At 40.1% G+C, this 15,121-nt stretch overlaps 1 protein-coding gene across 3 annotated transcripts in view; it reads right to left on the minus strand.

Annotated features, from left to right (window-relative positions):
- Simc1 (SUMO interacting motifs containing 1) overlaps window positions 1-15,121 on the minus strand; it is a 70,155-nt gene that overhangs the window by 54,201 nt on the left and 833 nt on the right. The window lies entirely within an intron of this gene.

The following is a 15,121-nucleotide window of genomic DNA, read 5'->3' on the forward strand; positions in this document are numbered from 1 at the left end:
GTAAGGTTTATCTGAGAACAACTGGTCTTTGCCCAACATTTATCTACATGACACACAGTAATTAAAAGTACAAGACTGGTGGAACTAACCTTCTTGGATGTTTAACAGACATACTTTGAGGCCTATAATAATTTGGTCAGAGGGACATAAAGGACAGTTTTTGCTCCTTGCCCTCCTAGGTCGACTAGTTCCAGGGGACTACGAGCATCTCTCAAAATGTCCTGCAGTGGTGGTGGGTCACCTGTCCTCTTGATCAAGGAGGCCAAGGAAACCCCACCAGATGGACTTGAACCAGTGTCCAGTCTACAAAGAGTGTCCAGTCTACAAAGAGGAGGGTCAACACAGAGGAATCATTTCCTCCATGCTTCTAAGTGAAGCCAACCATGGTTGAGCAGGACCTTTTGACTTTTCACGTAGGTGGAACTGGTCAAAGAAAGGAGTCAGGGACTCCTCCCAAGCCCATGTGACCCCTGAGGAACAGATCCTCAAATGACCTCAAGAGTAAAAATAAATTGGTTTATCTGGACCAACTGTATGGCCTTAAACACCCAAAAGGAAAGTTTATACTTTCCAAAGATCAAAGGGGCCAATATAATTTCTTAAGAGTCCACATGCATAGCTAAAGGCTACATAACAAGCAACAATGCCAGACAGGAGATACCTTCTTTTGAGTTGTTGGCCAGGGTGGCCCAAGAGACTCCCAGATAGTAACCCAGCATAGAACTTGGAAAATGAATAGCAGACCCCAATCTTATCTAAAGGAATATTGACAACTGATTACTGATAGATGAGGAACAGCTGGCCCTCCTAAAACTAAGACCTCTAGATAGGCTGACTAGATTCACTAGAAGGGCAAGTAGTGGGGAATGGCTGGGGGTGCCGACAACACAGCAGACAGTAGCAGGGATATCAGAGTACAAGGGCTCTAGTGGGGGGAGGGAGGCTATGGGAGGGTGCCATCTGGGAAGTGGGTATATAGTCAAATGAGATGGTTTGGGATGTTCTGTGTGATATATATACATACACACACAAAATCAACAAATTTTTTAAAAAATGTATTATATTTGAGGAGGAAGCATGGAAATTTATGTCATGGTAATTAGTAGAGGTGATAAACAATACCACTGAAATCTGCCCGATGACTTTATAGACACATACAGGCGCCAAGGATCCAAGTGCACCCGATTATGGCTAGTAATAATCAGATACATACAGATTACAGATGCAAGTGCCAACATCTCAGTGTTAGCAGCAAAAACAATGAGTCTGTCTGCAAGGAACAATATATTCTAAAATGAAATGGAGACCTTTTTTAAAGGCTAAAAACTCATCCAATTTTGTGTCTCACAGGGCTTATACTGAGTTCAATAATATATAACTATATTAATTCAACCTAGAACCTTGCACCCACTTGTGAGATGTACCCTTGCTCTGGAGTGTGATACTGAATATGTTAAAGCTGTTATGAAATGCTTCTCCTAATCATATAATTATTAAATTAAAAAAAAACTTACTTCATGTTAAATAGTAGAGGTGATAAACATTACCAGTGAAATCTACCTGATGACTTTATATCCATTGAAATCTACTTGATGACTTTATATCCATGCTCAGATGCCAAGCTCAGAAAGTTACTGACTGTGACTAGTAACAATCTGATATATAGAGATTAGAAACGCATGTGCAAACATCTTAATGTCAATTGCATTAAAAATGAAGTTTCTGCATGGAACTCTGTATTTTAATAATGAAATGGAGATCTTTTTAAAGGTTAAAACATCATTTAATTTATGTCTTACAGGGTTTATAATAAGTACAATATTGTATAACTGTAATAATTCAACTGTAAACCTAAAAATGTACAGCCAATTTTGTAAGAGATGCAGCCTAGCTCAGAAAATTGTTATTGAATATGTCAATGCTGATGTAATGAAATGCTTCTTCTAAGTATGTGGTTATTAAATAAATAATTTTTTAAAAAATAAAAGAATTAAACCTTGGCTGAATATTTGATGCTGCGGGATGAGGGGTTTTTCAATGTTTTTTTTTTTACAGGTGACTAATACATTTTTTTTTCTCAGCAACTTCTTGGTTAAAATATCAATAGAATAATGTACACATGAAAGGACTTAAGAAAAGTAATAGTTATTTTCTTTTTTATCAGTATGGTTGACTATAAATTAGTATTAATTAAAACTTTTTTAACTACTTATCATTTTAGCTGAAGGTAAATTACCTTACATTGAATTAAAACTTTCAAAAGAAAGCGTTTTCCAAAAAACAAAACAAAACAAAAAACAAAACCACTTCAGTTTATTTAACAATTCTGATTTTCCTTAATATTACATAGGAAATAAAATTGACTTTTTACTTGGTTTGTTTATTAAATTTCTATATAACTATTTTGGAGTTTTAAAAATTAGCTTACATGGTAGGTTTTCTTACAGCATCTTAAGACATTCTTAGTTTTGTCAAACTTTCATCTCCCTCCTTATTCCCATGCCCCAGGCACTATCCAGGCTTAAAGCCCATCATCCTCAGTATTCTGCCCTTCCACTGTCTTATCACATGCATTCTATTACCCCCTCATCCCTCTCCCTTAAAGCCTATTTTTTTCTCCTTCTCATTGATATTTTTATAGTCATCAATGCTGAGAATACCACTTTGCATAAATTCATAAATATAAAATAGCAGAAGTAGGTTTAGGGTCATTTCAGAAGTTGTTGGAAATTCTATCCTAATTTCAAGTCAAAATTCATTTGAAGATTTTTTTTTTAATGAAACTCAAGTCAGTAAGTCAAACAGCAGTTTTTAAAATCAAACATTCTAACACAATACAATCCAAAGATAAACTAATTTGATACATGCTGAGGAATGACAGTAGGAAAATATTAAAAGTCTGTTTTCAGACTGGAATACATCACTGAGAAAATCTTCAAAATTAAATCAATCTTCACTGCTGGATAAAGTGCTTTGTGCGTGGTACATACAATGCTTTGTATACAGTATTTCCTACTTGTTTTGTTAAAATTTTTGTTAAAGGCTGCTAAATAAGGGGGCTCAAAAAATGGCTCAGTAGTGAAAAACCCATACTGCTCTTATAGAGGACCAGAGTCCAGTTTTCAGCACTCACATCCACCTGTAATTCCATCTCCAGAGGATCCAATTTCATCTTCTGGCCTCCTCAGGCACTGGCATTCATGTGCACATATCCGCCCCTATGCATGCATACACACACATATACACAAAATTAAAAATAAGTAAACATTTAAATAAAAGGCTGTTGAATTAATGTTGAAAAACAAGCCTGTTTTCCATAATTTCACCCCTATGGTTGTATAAGAGCAGAAAGCTCTTCATAACATACAGTAGCCTCAAATCTGAGTGGAAGCATTTCAGGCAGAGATGGTTGGCACTACATGGCATGATGGTGTGCACACTAAAAAGAGCAATCCTGGCTCAGCAGTTAAGAACACTGACTGTTCTTGCAGAAGACCTGGGTTCAAATTCCAGAACCCACATTGCAGCTAACAACTGACTGTAACTCCAGTTCCAGGGGACCTGACAGCCTCTTCTGCCCTCTGCAGGCATTGCATGACATGGGTGCACTTACCTACATGCAGGCAATACATGCATACACATAAAAAATAAAAATAATAAAATTAAAAAAAATAGAGCATGCCTTGTGTTCAGAAACAAGGCTGCAGGGATGTCTTGGGATCTAACAAGAACAAGTACTACCAGAAACTATCAGATTCATTATACAATTAATTGTGAATTTATTTTTGGTCACTGAGTGTTTCTAAACATTTTACTATTGCCAAATACTTCACGGTCCCCACCTTCAGTTACACAGCTCTGTGTGAGATTGCAACTCACAGTTGAAACTAAGCTCTCCTTGACAATCCACTTGGACTTAACTGCAAGCTTTCCTCCCCTGTGTGATGTAGGTACTGATATCCTTGTTCTCAAGGTTTCCAGCTGCTCTGTTCTACAGAGGCTCCTTGTAGGAGAGGGCTTCCCAGTCTGCCTGAATAATTTGGCATTTAGCCAAGGATTTGGGTAGAGATTACACTCCAGTTTTGGAATTTACCATGCCTGTGGTCCACCTGTTTCTAGAGAGCTCTAATTTTTCTTTAGCCATCCCACCAATTTCAAGACCACAAAATTTCAACTTTATGACACTTAAGTTGTGAAAATGAGGAGTTCAGTTAAAGGAGCAGTGAACTCAGAGTCTGTATTGTCAAGAGTAGATTTCTCTCTCCTATCTACTTGATTTTTTTCTTAAAAAATTTTTTTCTTGGGACTGGAGAGATGGCTTAGTGGTTAAGAGCACTGGTTGCTCTTGTGGAAGACCCTCTCTCAAATTCCAGCACTCACATGGCAGCTAGCAACTGTCCATAATTCCAGTTCCAGGGGATCCGAGATCCTCTTCTGTCCTCTGTGGGGTTCACTTACATACATTCAGGCATACAGTCATACATGAAATAAAAGTAAATAAATAAAAATATTTTTTGTATAATTTTGTTTTTCTTCTTTTTAGACAGGTTCTATGTAGCCCATGCAGGCCTCAAACTTATAATCTTCTTGTCTCAGCCTCCCTAGTAGTGGGATTACAGGTATGTGTTAACCACATCTAGCCTTTTGCCTGATTTTTTAACTAGTGTCTGAAAGAGAACTTTAACATGCATGTTAAGGAAGATTCATAGGTAAGATGTAGAAACCAGCTGCACTGGTCAAAATCTTGAAGAGAGTTAACTACTCCCTTCTTTGATGATTCCACAGCCCCCTATACATTAGCATATCACAGAGCACTTTGTAGAATGCTTGATGATTTCCCCTCTCCCACTTAGAAAGAAACTTCTTCGCATTTTGTATCCTTGGTACCTAGATAGTATCTTGGATGAAACAAATGATAAATGCCTCATTACCCACAGCATGACAAAGCTCCTCCCCAACTCATCTTTGGTTCTGTCACTCATATTGTGTTAACTTTTCCTGGGGAGATGTGAATAAATGTCTATTCACCCAAGGCAGGATACCAATGACAAACTAAAAGAACAATTCTACCCAAGTCTAGCTTAGTAAACCAATGAATTTAACAGAAGTTACTTACAGAAACACAAGTCAACTTATGGGTAGCTACCCCAGTAAAGAAGCTACTCCCAGCATTTAACTATTTGCATATCCTTGGGAAGAGGCAGGGTCTCATGTGCTGTCCTTCAAGCCATTTGTGGAGCTGTGATGTGGGAGGGCCCAGCCCACTGTGGGCAGTGCTACCCCTGTGCAGGCTTCTTTGTATTGTATAAGTAAGCAGACTGAACATGGGTCAGTGGAGCAAGCCAGTAAGCAGCATTCCTCCACGGCCTGTGCTTCAGCTCCTGCCTCCAGGTTCCTGCCCTGAGTTCTTACCTTGGGCTCCCTGATAAACTGTGACTTGGGAGATGTAAGTCAAATAAACCCTTTCCTCCCCAAGTTGGTAGTGGTCAGAATGTTTTGTCACAGCAGTTGAAGGCAAAGTAGAACAACAACTTTGCCTTGTGGTTGCCAGTGGGCACTGATATTCTATTACCCTGGTCAAAGCACAGAGGCATGCTCTGCTACTGACACATTTACTGCTGCTACATATGGCTGTCACTGCTATTGCCATTCTCACTAAAATGTAGCTCACTTGGCCTTGATTCTGTCAACTTCCTATTCAAAGCCTGGAACGAACACATCTGAATTATGGGATTGAGGTGCCATATCTAAATACCAGAACCTCAGAAAATTCATTTCAGAGTCTTTATGCACAAATATATTTTATTTATGAAGAAAGGATTTTTGCAAGCCTAATTTTGAGGATCAAATACCAGGATCTCATAAAGAATGATATAATGCTCAAAACAACAGTGTTATGGTTTGAGTGTGAAACATCTTCCATAGGCTTGTGTGTTTCAACAATTGGTCCCTAACTGGTGGTACTGTTCTGTGAGCTTGTAGGGTATGGCTGGTGGAGGTGGGTCAATGGGGGAACATCTTCATGATAAATGGTCTGGCCCTGCATCTAGTCCCATTTTATCTGCTTCTTATTCCACCAAGATTGATGAAGCTAGACTGCAAACTCCCACTGGCATCCACCAAAGTACTCCAGCTACTATGCTTTCCCTACATGATGGACTGTAGTTTCTGAAACCATAAGCCCAAAATAAATTCTTTCTCCCTTAAGTTGCTTTTGTCAGGTATTTTATCACAGCAACAAGGAAAATAGCTAATATAAATGGCATATATTAAATTCATAAACACATATTCCACTGTAAGGAACTGTTCTTATAACCATTCTTAGTAACATGTAAGAGAGTTCATTTTATCATAGTCTTCAATAGCCAAAAATAAAAATAAAATTGAAAAAAATTAAAAATAAGGGACCAGGTCGGGAACCTGGTCCCTTTTACAAAAATAAAAAACAACAACAACAAAAAAAGGGAACAGGGGCTGGAGATATGGCTTAACAGTATAGAGCAATTGCTCCTGTGGAGGATCTGGGTTTGATTCCCAGCACCCACATGGCAGCTCACAACTACCTGTAACTCATTCCAGAGGATCTGATGCCCTCTCTAGACTCCATAGACAGCAGGCATGCATGTGGTATATGTACATATATATATGCAGTCATTCACACATACACATGTAATAAAAATAAAGGGCTAGTTAAATAATTTTTATGTCAGAATAACACACAGTTGACATTTTTTAAAATGGTTATTTACCATGTGACAGGAACCAGTGTATAGTGGGAATAATGATGTTAAACAAAATGTTCTATAGTCTGAAATGAGATAGTGATATTTATTTAAATGCCTAAAATGATTAAGTGATGATTTTTAAAAGTTAGCAGCACAACTCCAGGGTTAGGTTTGTACCCCAACTGGCACAGTGCTTGCCTAGGAGACATGATGCCCTGGGTTTGATCCCCGTATCACATAAACCCAATATAGTGGTGTACACCTGCAATCTCAACACTCAGGAAGTAGAGGCAGGGGAATCAGAAGAGAAGGTCATCATCAGTTGTACAGCAAATTTGAGGCCAGCCTGAGCTACATGAGACTCTGTCTCAAAGAAAAAAAAATTGGTACAAGTCCATTAGAAAAGAATTAGACACTTAAATATATTTGTGAATACATATAGAAATATTTTCTGGAGTAATACACACAAAATCTATAGCTAGCCTGACAGTAGAAATGGGCAGGTTCAGGTTCTTACACAAGCCCTTTAATTTCTTACTTCTATTTATAAGTTCATAATTCAATGTGGGGAAAATTTTCCAAATGATATGACTGTGAACCTTAACAACAAAAAACCTACTAGAAGGAACAGGGATTCCTTTTGGTATGAAGCAAATGTTTTATTAGTTATGGTGGTTGTATAATCCAAGGATTTGTATAGATACATTTTATTATATGGAATTATACCTTAATAAAACAATTATTAAAAGACACATTGGAATAAAGGAATATTTTACTAGATAGATAATACAAAATATACAAAACTAAATTCCTCTCCAAAGAGGGACATCTATCTTTGTCTGTTGGTAGACCCTCCAATTTCCCAAAGGCAACCTAGACTGAATGAGGACACAGGAAATGATTTAGAGGCTTACACAGCAGCCAATCTTGATTTATGATAAAACTTAATTACATATATAATATTTAAAATTCAAAATACAGGTAAATTTTGCTTTATATTCTGTGAAATATCCCTATTTTTAGTTCTAAACATCTGCATAAGAAATTAAGTCTAGGGAGCTGGACGATAGCTCAGTTACAATTGTCACACAATGTGAGGACCTGAGTTTGAACCCAAACACCCATGTAAAAAGCCAGATGTGATGGTGTCTGCCTGTAATCGAGCACTAAGGAGGTAGAGATCAGCAGACCTTTGAGGCTTCCTGACCAAATAGACTACCCTAGTCATTTAGTCTGGGGTCCCAATTGAGAGACCCTGTTTCAATGGGGCCTGATGAGATGGCTCAGTGGGTAAAGGCCAAACCTGATGACCTGAGTTTGATCCCAGGGACCCACATGGTAGAAGGAAAGAACAAACTCTGGTAGTACCCTGACCTTCACACCATACACTGTGATGCACACACACACTCACAAATAAATAAAATGTTAAAAAAAAACACAAAACAAAACAAAAAAACCCCTCAAGACCCAATGTGAATAGCTCCCGAGGAACACCACCAGAAGGTGACCTCTGGTCTCCATATGTACACATGGGTACATAGACTTGAACATATATGTATACCTGTACACACACAAACATGCACCCACACATATAAATTAAGTGTGAGACAGCTGTTATATTTACTCCTTGGCTTTCCTTTTTATACAGAATATTTTGATATAACTGGAACATAACTTTTCAACAGGAAAGGATTCCTTAGAAAACCACCAATAAGGGCTGGAGAGATGGCTCAGCAGTTAAGAACATTTGTTCTTGCAGAAGACGCGGGTTCAAATCCCAGCACCCACATGGCGGCTAACAACTGTCCATAACTCCAGTTTCAGGGGCTCCGGCAGCCTCTTCTGTCTTCCACAAGCATTGCATGACACGGGTGCACTTACCTACATGCAGGCAATACACTCATACACATAAAAGAAAAGAAAAGAAAAGAAAACCACCAGTAAGAATTCTTTTTCATGGGCTGGAAAGATGGTTCAGTGGTTAAGAACACTGGCTATTCTTGCAGAAGACCCGGGTTCAAATCCCAGCACCCACATGGCAGCTAACAACTGTCCGTAACTCCAGTTCCAGGGGATCTGACAGCCTCTTCTGTCCTCCTCAGGCATTGCATGGCACGGGTGCACTGACATGCAGGCAATACACGCATACACATAAAATAAAAGTTATAATAAAAAAAGAATTGTTTTTCAGGTTGGAGAGATGGCTCAGCTGTTAAGAGCACTTGCTGCTCTGATAGAGGACCCAGGATTGGTTCCCAGCAACCACATGGTGGCTAACAACTGTCTGTAACTCCAGTTCCAGGGCATCCAATGCCCACTTCTGACTTCCACTGGCATTGCACACATGGGTGTATTTACATACATGCAAGCAAAACACTCATGCACATACAAAAAATAATAAAAAATTAAAAAAATTGTTTCTCTGCAAACAAATACTGAAACTTACTATGTTCAGGCACCAAACCAGTTGTTGAGGATATAGCTACAAATAAGGCTGAGTTAAAATATTGGACAAGGGAACAAAGATAAACTGATTTTTCAAAATATATTAAAAAATTTTAATTTATTTTTATTTTATGTGCATGAGTGTTTTGCCTACATGTAATTGCACCCATGCTTGTACTGCCTGCAGAGGCCAGAAGGGGTGACAGAGGCCCTGGAACTGGAGTTACAGATTGTAAGCTGCCATGAAGGTGCTAGGAACTGAACCCGGGTCCTCTGCAAGAGTAGCCAATGCTCTTAACTTCTGAGACATCTCTCCAGGCCTGAAAAAAAATTTAAAAATAATAAATAAGAAATATTTTGGGGGCTGGGCGTGGTGGTGCACACCTTTGGTCCTAGCACTCAGGAGGCAGACGCAGGTGGATCTCTGTGAGTTGGAGGCCAGCCTGGTCTACATAGTGAGTTCCAGGACAGCTGGGGCTACAGGGAGACCCTTTATCAAAAAGACAAAAAAAAATTGGGGTGGGGGCTTAAAAAACTCTGAGGTTGGGCTAGTGAGATGGTTAAGTGGGTAAAGGTGCTTGCTGCCAAACCTGAGGACCTGGGTTTGATCCCCAGGACCCTCAAAGTTGTCCCCTCACCCCACCCACAAACTGCACTACATAAGTAAATATAAAATAAAACAAATCTCTGGGGGTCTTTTTTACAAGAGTGTATGTGGTTTTTTTTTTTTTTTTTGAGATAGGGTCTTGCTATGTAGCCCAAGATGGCCTTAAAGTCACCACTCTCCTTTCACAGACTTCTGAGTACTAGGATTACAGGCATGAGCCACAATACCAGGCTTCTAAGATTTTAAAGTAAGTTTTTAAAAATAAGAATTAAAGTTAGCAAGTTTGCCCTAATATTTTAAAAACTGAGATCTGTGGTAGTGATCTGCTCTACCAGTAAGCACATTATCTCAGTTTCCTTATCTATCAAAGGGTGATACTAATAGTACCTGGGTTGCAGTGGCTATTACAGGAATTAATCCAAGCAAATCACTCAACATAAATGCCAGCTAGTCTTACTATGTGACACTCATCATGATTAACATGCTCAACACTACACAGCAAGCAATCATTCAGAATCAAAACATTAGTTACCTAATAAGTAAGGTACAGGACTTAGACAAAGGAAACTGAATTTTCCTACCTGGTAAGAAGGAAACCCATAAAATGAAAGTTATATTATGTTTCTGATCAAGAAGACAGTATTATATTTTTTTGCCTCCAATTCATACGACTCTAAATTGGTACAATTTTATATCCCACTACATTAAGGAAAACTTTACAAACTCTGGGGTGCTTTTATTTTTGGTCTTTTTACAGTTTCCCCAGCTGGCCTGGAACATACTATGTACACCAGGCAGGCCTCTATTTCACAGAGATCCACCTGCTTCTGTCTCCTGAGTTCTGGGATTAACGGCACGCACCACCAAACCCAGCTAAACTTTAGGTTTAGGTTAAATTTAGTATAATTCCAATTTTTTATACATTCATTAATTTGTGTGTGTGTGTGTGTGTGTGTGTGTGTGTGTGTGTGTGTGTGTGTATGTTTGTATGTGTGAGTACATGCCATGGTACACATGTGGAGGTAAGAACAGATAACTTGCAGAGGTTGGTTCTCTTTCTTCACCATGTTGGTGCTGGGGTTGGAACTCAGGTTGTTAAGCTTGTTGGCAAGTGCCTGTACCTGTTGAGGCATCTCACGGTCCTAATTCCAATTAAAAAAGAAATCTCAATCTCTCTCTCAATCTCTCTCTCTCTCTCTCTCTCTCTCTCTCTCTCATACACACACACACACACACACACACACACAAACACACACGCTCACGCACTAAATGTAAAAAAAGGGGATGGAGAGATGGCTCAGCGATTAAGAACACTGACTGTTCTTGCAGAAGACTCAGGTTGGAAACCCAGCACCCACACTGCAGCCAACAACTGTCTGTAACTCCAGTTCCAGGGGATCTGACAGCCTCTTCTGTCCTCCGCGGGCATTGCACGACATGGGTGCACTCACATACATGCAAGCATAACACTCATACATATAAAATAAAAAAAATAATAAAATATTTTAAAAAAGAAATTAAGTAGAAATTATTTGGTAATTAAAATGATTTTAAAGTTATTTTAAAAAAAACTGGGCATGGTGGTGCATGCCTTTAATACCAGCACTTGGGAGGCAGAGGCAAGTGGATCTCTGTGAGTTGGAGGCTAGCCTGTCTATATAGTGAGTTCCAGGCCACCTGGGGCTATAGGGAGACTCTGTCTCAAAAAGACCAAAACAAAAAAAAAAGAAAAAAACCAACAAAAAACCAACAACAAAAAAACCTAAAAGTGTTTCCAAATGTTCATATGTCAGGGGTTTCATTGTCAGGTAATGGGCTTTTAATAAATAAACTGAATCATGACGGTTCTGACTTCATCAATGAATTAAGTCCTTGATGGATTCATAATTTGATGGTAGGATTGGGAGGTGGGGCCTATTTGGATAAATGACATGTTTTCCTTGCTTATAATTCATTTATTTAATAAATACTGAGTACCAGTACTGTTCTTTTTTTTCTTTTTGAGTCATACCCAGCTCTGAGTACCACTTCTAACACTGGAGACCACAGATGAATAAGATGGCAGTGGAGCTATCCTGAGAAGAGATAGGCAGGAAACTAACAGGTAAGTAAATGACAGTAACTAGGAAGGACAGGGAACATTAGAGTGTGTATTGAAGAGAAATGATATTATGAACTATACTTTTTGTTTTTAAATTTTTAAAGTTAATTTTTATTTTATGTGTATGAATGTTTTGCCTGCATGTATGTAAAAACACCTATGTGTGCAATGCCCATGAAGGCCAGAAGAGGGTATCAGACCATTTGTAACTGGAGTTATGGATGGTTCTTAGCTGTCATATGGGTGCTAGGAACTGAACCTAGGTCCTCTGGAAGAGTAGTAAGTGCTCTTAACCTCTCAGCCATCTCTCCAGCCCCCTGAAGTATATTTTTTGATTTTCTTTACTTTTGTATTCCTGTCACAGAGTATTTGACCGAACAACTCAAAAGTGGAAAGGTTTATTTTGGCACACAGTTTCAGACAATAGAGTGCCATATGGTAGGAAAGGGCATGCACAGTTCATGGCTGCAGGCATGTGATGGAGCCTCCTCATATCACAGCCTGGAAGCAGAGAGCAGCTGGTACTAAGGGAAGGCCACCCGTTACTTACTCCAAAGACCAGCCCCTAATTACTTACTTCAGTCAATCACGCCTGACTACTAAAAGCTCAACAGCCTTCAAAATAGTGCCACCTTCTGGGGACTGAGGGGTTGAGAACATGAGCCTGTGGGAGACATTTCAGAGTCAAACCATAGATAACAAAAACTACCATTTATGCTAGATAGTTTCCTTACATCACTTCATTAAAAATCTTATGATGGGGCTGGGCGTGGTGGTGCACGCCTTTAATTCCAGCACTCAGGAGGCAAAGGCAGGTGGACCTCTGTGAGTTTAAGGCCAGCCTGGTGTACATAGTGAGTTCCAGGACAGCTGGGCCTACAGGGAGACCCTGTCTCAAAAAAACAAACAAACAAACAAAAAAACTCATGACACTCCTAGCAGGTAAGTAGGTATTAATGTTTTCAGGCTTGAAATCCTTAGAAAACTTGCTAAAGCTAACATAGCTGCTATGGGGGATCTTTTTTTAAAATTTTTTTTTAATTTTTATTTTATGTGTATGAGTGTATTGCCTGCATGTATGTAAATGCTCCTGTGTGCAATGCCTGTGGAGGTCAGAAGAGGGCTTCAGATCCACTGGAACTGGAGTTACAAACAGTGGAGGGCTGCCAGCCACCCTGTTGGTACTGGGAATCCAACCTGGGTCCTCTGGAGCCATCTCTCCACAGGCCTAAAGGAGGATCTTAATTTGAACAGAGGTCTCTCTGACATCAGAGCCTTCAGGAAAAAGTTAGAAAACCATAACCATGTTGTGGGCTTTTCAATCTTGCAAATCTCTCTCTGATCTTTTATATAGTTGTCCTATCCATCCTTACTAAATTTGAAAAAAAAGATTAAAAACAGAAGCTTGGAGCTTTTTGAAAGTTGTAATACATATCTGGAGAAGTAAGATTTAAACTAAGTACTGTTCTTTGGAATGGTTCCTCCCCCCTTCCTTCTTTCTCTTTCTTCCTCCCTCCCTCCCTCTTTCTCTGCCCCCCCCTTTCTTTTGGTCTTTTTGAGACATGGTCTCATGATGCCCAGACTGGCCTCTAACTTGCTATGTACTTGATGACCCTGAATCTCTTATCCTCCAGTCCTCCAGAGTGCTGGGACTGCAGGATACACCACCATGACCAGCCCTTCCTTCATTTCTACTTAAAAGGTTCAAGAAGAAAATGCTTGATTGGGTGGTACATGGTAGGGAAGTGGTGAAAGAGTCCACATGCACATGTGTACAAGCAACCACAACAGATGCAGGTAAGGATACATGTACATTGAAGGAAGTTGGGTAGAGATGAGGGGCAACAGATAAAATGGAATGGAAGCCAGTAGAGAACACAATGGGAGAGAAGCAGTAGGAAAGAGAAACCCAGAGAAAAGGCATTAGTGAGTTATCTCACAGTATTTACCTTCTTCCACCCTTTTCCCTCTATATACTCTTTCCCTAATGACCTCAATCATTATTAGGCATTCTATACTCCTATACTCCTATTTTGATAACTGCCAAATCTCATCAGTTCTTACTTTTCTTTGGAGTCAACACATCCAAATTGATCACACCACCTTTATTTTCCTAATATTAGCAGCCATTGAATTCCAGTAGGTCCCAAACGAATTTACTATTTTGTCACCTGGAACTGGCTCGTTAATCATTCATCTGAACTGCTTTCAACTTTTCTTTCACCCAATATGCCACAGAACTAGCTAGGTACATCCACTCATGAAGTTGGGTCACTTCTCCCTTGAAAGTTTGTCCGACTCCTTAACTAAGCTCTTTACTGAGATGTACTGAGACTCCTTGCTTGTACCATGGCAACATAACATTCAATGCTAACTGGTTTTGTGCTCACTATGGCAGCACATATTCTACCATTAACTGGTTGACCTGCCATTCCTTCTGTAGTAAGCACCTTAGCATCGTACCTGGGACACAGAAGGAAGAGGATCACAATGGAGGCTTTGGGACTGCAAAAAACTTTCTGGAAAGGGAGCAGAAGCTAGGGACTTGTCTCAAAGGAAGATTTATATAAGAGGCAGGGTGTTTTCCTTAAACTGTAAGATCAGTACACATAACAGCAGCTTGGTATTTCTTGTATTTATGGCGTATGACCTTGGGACACTGATAGAAAGCTGTCCACCTACCACCCCTCGAGTAGGTACCCAACAAACACTTGTTGAATAGGTCATCTTCTAGGCCAGGGGCCCTCTACTGATGTATTTTCTGTATTCCCAGTCCCTAGAACATCTGGGTCACAGGAGTTCACTAAATTTCTGTGGAGGTCTGGAAAGGCAGTGACCACAAATATTTTATTCACCACTTTCAAGGAGCAAAGACAAAGATGAAATGGGCCAGAAAGAAAAACAAAGGCACTAGTGCCCGTCCCCCGCTTCCCTTGGGGCTTCGTACGTGTTTGCTAAGCAAAATGAATCTGCCCTTCACAACCCCAAAATCCGGCCCCTGGCTGGGAAAGCAGGCCCTGGAGCGCGGCCATCAGCCGGCCAGGGGTGGCGCTTCCCTCCCTCGCAGCTCAGCCGGGGCTCCTGTTACCTCCCTGCACACATCTGTGCCCACCACAAGCCAAACAATTACGCGCTCCCGCGCCAGCCTCGAGGTCCGGGCGGCGGCTGCGGCCTGGCCAGGACCCCCACCTCCTCTCCGTGCCCCCCGGCTCCGCGGACGCCCGCGCCTGGAGCCCCCCCCCC

This window comes from Nannospalax galili, unplaced genomic scaffold (assembly GCF_000622305.1).
Source record: "Nannospalax galili isolate Female #2095 unplaced genomic scaffold, S.galili_v1.0 scaffold762, whole genome shotgun sequence".
NCBI lineage: Eukaryota > Metazoa > Chordata > Mammalia > Rodentia > Spalacidae > Nannospalax > Nannospalax galili.